Source organism: Pseudophryne corroboree, chromosome 3 (assembly GCF_028390025.1).
Source record: "Pseudophryne corroboree isolate aPseCor3 chromosome 3, aPseCor3.hap2, whole genome shotgun sequence".
NCBI classification, from domain to species: Eukaryota; Metazoa; Chordata; class Amphibia; order Anura; family Myobatrachidae; genus Pseudophryne; species Pseudophryne corroboree.
Window position 1 is genome coordinate 289,880,615 of NC_086446.1, and position 7,735 is coordinate 289,888,349.

A 7,735-nucleotide genomic window follows, 5' to 3' on the forward strand; every position below is an offset into this window, starting at 1 on the left:
CAGCCGTGCTGGCGGGCGCCCGGCGTTCTGACCCCCGTCCCTCACAGCTCTCCAAGCCTGACAGCTGAGACGCGCTGCCGCCGGACTGAGCGGCAGCGCGTCTCAGTGACCGCTGGACCGGCCCACGTGGCCATCGGCCCTTCTGACATCTGCCAGAAGTGCCAGATGGCCAGTCCGGCCCTGGTCCTGCGTGTGGCTCACATTTTTCCAACAGCCTCTGCCTGACTGACAGGCAGAGGGGGGGGGGCGTTTGCCATTTTCTGGGAGTTGCGAGGTCTGTGTCTCAGACATATTTCTTGGCCTCGCAAGGGCCCCTGCGGCAGACAGCCTGAGTAAGCTGAGGCTTAAGGCCCCATTCCACTAGGGAGATTTATCTCAGCAATGAGTATCCTTTTTCTATGAGGATCCTTTTTCCTGCGATCTGGTTGGCAGCGTCCCGGAAGTCCTGCAATTGCGCTTTGTTACTTTTCTATTTTTGTAAAGGGCCCTATACACTACAACGATAATGCCCAATTTCATCTGATTTCGACCTTTCGGGCCAATAAATCGGATGGAAGGTGGCAAATCGGATGTGTTTTACATACGATCCGATGCGCGGTCCCGTGAGCATTGTATCAGAGCCCCTAGGTTGTTAGTGCTGCACTCATGATTTCTCGGATCCCACAGGCATGGCTGGGATCGCATAAGATACATCATATGCAAAAGTACCGCATACGATGAATCCTATGCGATCCTGCCGACCGGTACGCTGCCGGGCGGTTCAAGGGAAATCTTATGTGACATGAGGGTCCGACATGTTGCTGTAGTGTATGGGGCCCTTTATATCTGATGTATTGAATGTGATCTGGTGTGCTGTGATACATCTGATGTGATAAATCTCAAAGGACATTTTTTCCTGCGATTTCACATATGATTGATCTGATGGGATGGGCTAAAATTAGCATATATAATCAGCAGCCATTTGCAATTCTTTGCACACTACTCTGTGACTAGCGAGGCTGGTTTATACCTTCTGAGCATTCCACATTGCTACAGTGCACTGCTTTATTTTGCTTTTCTTAACAAAGTGCTTTATCCTATTCTATTCTGCTATGGATCCCTATCGTTATAACCTCTTGGTAGCCTATGGCTTTCTCTTAAGAGGAGAAGTGACAGGGCTCAGAGAAGGAAGAGGGTGATCTCCTGCTGGACAAAGCAGTGGCTGAAGAAGAGGGGGACTCTCTCTTGCATATCTCTGCTGACTGAAATAAAGGAGAACAATCCAGAGGACCATCGCAACTACCTGCGGATGGCTAAGGCTGCATTCCATGAGTTGCTGGTCCTGGTGACTCCCTATATTCAGAGGCAGGACACAAATATGCGGAGGGCCATATCGAAAGAGGAGAGACTTGCGGCTACCCTGCTGTGTCTGGCAACCGGCCGGTCACCGGAAGATCTCAAGTTTGGGACCCTTATCTCTGCTCAAACTTTGGGACGGATAATACCTGACACCTCCAAGGCCATGAAGGTGCTGCAGAACCAGTATTTAAGGGTAAAAGAAACCACACACCACACCTGTTTAGTTAAAAAGTAAAACTTTTATCTAAAGTACTTTCAAAAATGTTTAAATATTTTTCCATCCCAAAAAGTGCAATTTTTGGCAAACATGGCATAAATATTTCCAGTGCAGCCAACATGGCTTAAGTAGCCAACTTTAAAATGTAAAAAAAAAATTGTAGTAAAACAGTGCAAGTTTTGCCAACATGGCATATCTTTATAGTGTAGCCAACAAGGCTGGTAACAAACTGAAATAGACCTTTATATATCAGTAAAGCAACTGAAATGTTTGGTTTGATTGGGTAAAAACCAGAATTGTCCGCACCCCCAAACGCCACACCGGACCGGATTCCTGCAACAATCTCTGGCAAATTGGAATATAGGCCCTCATTCCGAGTTGATCGGTCGCAAGGCGAATTTAGCAGAGTTACACACGCTAAGCCTACGCCTACTGGGAGTGAATCTTAGCTTCTTAAAATTGCGACCGATGTATTCGCAATATTGCGATTACTAACTACTTAGCAGTTTCAGAGTAGCTCCAGACTTACTCTGCCTGTGCGATCATTTCAGTGCTTGTCGTTCCTGGTTGACGTCACAAACACACCCAGCGTTCGCCCAGGCACTCCCACCGTTTCTCCGGCCACTCCTGCGTTTTTTCCGGAAACGGTAGCGTTTTCAGCCACACGCCCCTGAAACGCCGTGTTTCCGCCCAGTAACACCCATTTCCTGTCAATCACATTACGATCGCCGGAGCGAAGAAAAAGCCGTGAGTAAAAATACTTTCTTCATAGTAAAGTTACTTGGCGCAGTCGCAGTGCGAACATTGCGCATGCGTACTAAGCGGATTTTCACTGCGATGCGATGAAAAATACCGAGCGAACAACTCGGAATGAGGGCCATAGTACTGCACATTCCGAGATTACTGTGGGGAATCAGGGCCTAATTCTGACCTGTTCGCAGCAGCAAATTTGTTAGCAAATGGGCAAAACCATGTGCACTGCAGGGAGGAGGGGGGGGGGGGGGGGGGCAGATATAACATGTGCAGAGAGAGTTAGATTTGGGTGGGGTGTGTTCAAACTGAAATCTAAATTGCAGTGTAAAAATAAAGCAACCAGTATTTACCCTGCACAGAAACATATCGTGTAATCGGGTGGCACTCCAGGAGGACTTTTTTTTAGAAATAAACACAGAGACAATGCTCCTCTTCTGCGGTAACGTTTCAGTTGTATTACAACTTTCGTCAGACCCCTGCACAGAAACAATATAACCCACCCAAATCTAACTTTCTCTGGAAATGTTATATCTGCCCCACCTGCAGTGCAACATGGTTTTGCCCATTTGCTAACAAATTTCCTGCTGCGATCAGGTCTGAATTAGGCCCTCAGTTCGGTGTGGCGTTTGGAGATCTGGGGCCTGTCTGGTTTTGAGCCAAGCCCTGTAATTCCCAATAAATATGGTGCGGTATATATATTCCTAACATGGGAGGGATATATGGTGTTTTGGTTGCAGATTTGTTCCAGAGAATATACACATGCTGTAAAGTGCAGAGTCGGTGGTCCCGGCCCTACGACTATGCACTTGCAGCATGTGTGTATCCACCACCAAAACTCTGCAACCAAAGCACCATACCGCACCATACTTATTGGGAATATAAACATGAAATAATTTTTAAAACCAAAAATTCACCATCTTCACCCTCCAGCATAGCAGGAAAAAAAGATCTAGGGAAGATGGGTGGGGGAGTAGGCTGGGCTTGGGAGGAAGGTATTGGCAGTGAATCGGTGGGAAAAATATGCTGGAGTTTGGTGGGAGGAATAGGCTAGAGTTGGATGGGAGAAATTGGCAGTGAATCAGTGAGAGAAATATGCTGGAGTTGGGTGGGAGGAATATGCTGGAGATGGGTGGGAGGAATTGGCAGTGAATAGGTGGGAGAAATATGCTGGAGTTGGGTGGGAGGAATAGGCTGGAGTTGGGTGGGACGAATAGGATGGGGTTGAGTGGGAGGAATAGGTTGTGGTGGGTGCATATAATCTGAGATGACAGTGGAACGGTGACCAATCACTGTGTCGTCACTCAGACGCCCTCTCCTCATCATAAACACCATCTCATGGGACAATCGCTCATAATGTTCCACTTGGTCAAGAGGGGCATCACGTGTACACCTGGCGATGTATGTCCCAATCTCCGCAAAACAGTCAGGTAGATTTGCCAAAGTCCTTTTGACTTGCTAGAAGCAAGCAGCCTCCTCCTCATCCTCCTGGGTGTTCTTGTGCTTCCGCCTTCTTTTGCGTGGAGCTTGTGGACGGGTGGTAGGATGCATAGGTTCACTGGTTTGTTGTGCTGGCGGGGTTTATGTGGACTCCTCAAGTTCCACCAGAACATTGAGGTCTGGGGTGCTGGACATTTTGGTCTCCAAAGTTGGAAACTGTAGGGTAAAAACACAAACAGTTAACATGTGGTAATTTTTTATTTTTTTTCATAATTCCCTGCAAGTGTTGAAGACTGTATCTCACAAAGTAGACGTGATTCCGCACCAGTTTTCTGAAGGTACAGAAAAAGTAGTGATAACAATAATGATAGAGTACCAGAATAACATATGATATGTACGAATAATTCGTATTTTGATTAATAAGTCTGGTGGTGCACCCAGAGTCAGAAACAACTGGGAAGAAAAGGATTTACAGAAGACTCTTGTGTGGGTGCACTCTTGTTTATATTTGTTAGTATGAAAGTATTAAAACATAACTTTTATTAACTCATTACTCTAAGAAAAAAATAATCCACACTTATATAATCCACCACAATTCTTAAAATTAAGGAAATGTAAACATTTTTTAGAAAATTGGAAATGTTCTGGTTAGTCTATATTTGTAGACTTCAGGAGGGATGTAGACACTCTGGTTCTACATCCTATTCCTATCCCACCAGCACAAGCTCAGCTTGTATTAATAAGACCTCCAAGGGTCATTGAACCGAATTGATATCAAAAAATGTGGATCCTAATTAGTATTGACCAATTTAGGATCTATAATGAATAAAGGGAGACGGTATTTAGAAAAAATGACACAGATCAGAAGAATAAGCAAAATAAATAATTCAGGGAGAATGTGGTGATCCTGCTGTTGGCTAAGAGTCGAGGAGGTCACGAATTACAACACTGGGTATTCTCTGGGGGTCACCCTCTCAGGTACTGACCCAGCCCACCACCGTTTTGCTTCCAAGATCGGACGAGATCGGGCTCTATCGGTGGGGTATGGTAGTAATTTCTTGGGCCTGCTATAATCGACTCACCAATGAGAGTGCACCTAAGGAAGATTTAGAAAGAGAAACAGAAAAAGGGGGCGGATCTGCTGTCTATGTTAGGCACAGGGTAAACCTGTGGATCATGGATGAGAGTCCGCAGATATATACAGAGGAGAAAATGAGAGGAAAAAACTAAATAGAGGTTGAGTCGAATATCAGCTTGGTATCAGAGCCAAAATATAATCAAAATTAGGAATGATTGGGCAAAAGCCCCATTGACTGAGGGTTGGTGCACAGGCCCAAAAGGGCACCTGTTATTGTACTTATTAACACATATGCTGCAAGGATATCTGAAAAAAATACTGTGTATAGCTTACAGCACAACTGATAGATTATTAAAGAGAGGTATTGGTGTGATAATCCTGCCTAGGTCCCTGGAACATACGGTATGGTATAAAGACGTTAGGATAATTCACAATTTAGGGTTGAGTTTGGGGGCTTTAATACAGTCCCACCTGCTTGGTATACAGAACGTCACGTGCATACTCGGTTGCCGAGCAACAGTACGCTCCAACCCCGACGGCCTATCCGATTTCTGGAAGAAGATGACGTCACCTAAAACAATTAAGGACGTCCTGTATCCTAGCAACATGACACCGGAATTAACTGCCGGACATGACGGTACGCAACAGGGCTTAGGACATATAAGTATCTGAAATAGGTAAAGCGGTCATCCCTGCGGCCAGAATATATTAAACCACTGTATTAACGATGACACCAATAGAGAGTTTATCTACACTCTTTCCCTTTTCCTCGTCTGTCTCTTTACTAAAGCAGGAGGTATAGGTTGCCTAGCAACTTGATTAAATCCACCACTTCCGCTGAGCACAGCGGAAGTCTGACGATGATTACAAGCCAATGAGCACATCGCAGCTATTGCCTATTAACTAATTATACAGGTATTTAAACCTCAGACATCACATCAGAGCAGTAGCATTGGAAGTGAACAAGCCCGCAGGACGGGTGAAACGCGTTTTCCAGCATGACCTACCCCATTCCAGCATGACCTACCCCAGTATTCCAGTACAAATCACTACAACACGAACCGAGGACCTGGGGAGTACATCTTGCATTTTGCAATCTAGTGACTGACCCAGGGACCTGGGCAGGGACCGGTACCCCTTTGTGTTTTTTGTTTTTTGTTTCCTTTTTTGCTTTTGGGTTTTTGTCTCTAATGTTTTTCCTATTTTGAGTCCATGCAGCAATCTGGCATGTCTTTTTCCTTACCCTAATTAGGGCATCCCAGTGATCTGGGCAGTGACTGTCACTTCTAACAATTTTCCACCAATCCTTTGTTTCATATATATATATATATTTTTTTCCAATTGTCATTTTTTGCTCTTTTCAAATTACAGCATCATAATTACTATAATCATCATAATGACCATTGTCATTTTATAATCCTCTTTGAATAACACCGAAGAGAGAATAATAGTAATATGTAGCCAATTATATGTAGCCACTTATTATCTGCAGGGGCTTGTTTACCCCCCTTACCTGGTATACTGTTAACAGGAGTATTCTCTAATATACCCTAAATTGTGAATTATCCTAACGTCTTTATACCATACCGTATGTTCCAGGGACCTAGGCAGGATTATCACACCAATACCTCTCTTTAATAATCTATCAGTTGTGCTGTAAGCTATACACAGTATTTTTTTCAGATATCCTTGCAGCATATGTGTTAATAAGTACAATAACAGGTACCCTTTTGGGCCTGTGCACCAACCCTCAGTCAATGGGGCTTTTGCCCAATCATTCCTAATTTTGATTATATTTTGGCTCTGATACCAAGCTGATATTCGACTCAACCTCTATTTAGTTTTTTCCTCTCATTTTCTCCTCTGTATATATCTGCGGACTCTCATCCATGATCCACAGGTTTACCCTGTGCCTAACATAGACAGCAGATCCGCCCCCTTTTTCTGTTTCTCTTTCTAAATCTTCCTTAGGTGCACTCTCATTGGTGAGTCGATTATAGCAGGCCCAAGAAATTACTACCATACCCCACCGATAGAGCCCGATCTTGTCCGATCTTGGAAGCAAAACGGTGGTGGGCTGGGTCAGTACCTGAGAGGGTGACCCCCAGAGAATACCCAGTGTTGTAATTCGTGACCTCCTCGACTCTTAGCCAACAGCAGGATCACCACATTCTCCCTGAATTATTTCTTTTTCTTATTCTTCTGATCTGTGTCATTTTTTCTAAATACCGTCTCCCTTTATTCATTATAGATCCTAAATTGGTCAATACTAATTAGGATCCACATTTTTTTATATCAATTCGGTTCAATGACCCTTGGAGGTCTTATTAATACAAGCTGAGCTTGTGCTGGTGGGATAGGAATAGGATGTAGAACCAGAGTGTCTACATCCCTCCTGAAGTCTACTAATATAGACTAACCAGAACATTTCCAATTTTCTAAAAAATGTTTACATTTCCTTAATTTTAAGAATTGTGGTGGATTATATAAGTGTGGATTATTTTTTTCTTAGAGTAATGAGTTAATAAAAGTTATGTTTTAATACTTTCATACTAACAAATATAAACAAGAGTGCACCCACACAAGAGTCTTCTGTAAATCCTTTTCTTCCCAGTTGTTTCTGACTCTGGGTGCACCACCAGACTTATTAATCAAAATACGAATTATTCGTACATATCATATGTTATTCTGGTACTCTATCATTATTGTTATCACTACTTTTTCTGTACCTTCAGAAAACTGGTGCGGAATCACGTCTACTTTGTGAGATACGTTGTTTTTCTGACCATAAGGTCAGCTTCCGATTCCAGCACGGTCAAGTTATAAATTTTCAGCCTTATATCACCAATTAGAGAACCTTTTTCTCTGGATCACTACATACACATTCTAATATCCACCAATACACCACGCTT

The 7,735-nt window shown here is 43.7% G+C and overlaps 2 pseudogenes; one reads left to right on the top strand and one right to left on the bottom strand.

The window, feature by feature from the left end:
- Nucleotides 1-4,682: 4,682 nt before the first annotated feature.
- Nucleotides 4,683-4,801, bottom strand: LOC134896399 (5S ribosomal RNA; annotated as a pseudogene).
- Nucleotides 4,802-6,834: 2,033 nt separating this feature from the next.
- Nucleotides 6,835-6,953, top strand: LOC134897548 (5S ribosomal RNA; annotated as a pseudogene).
- The last annotated feature ends 782 nt before the right edge of the window (nt 6,954-7,735 follow it).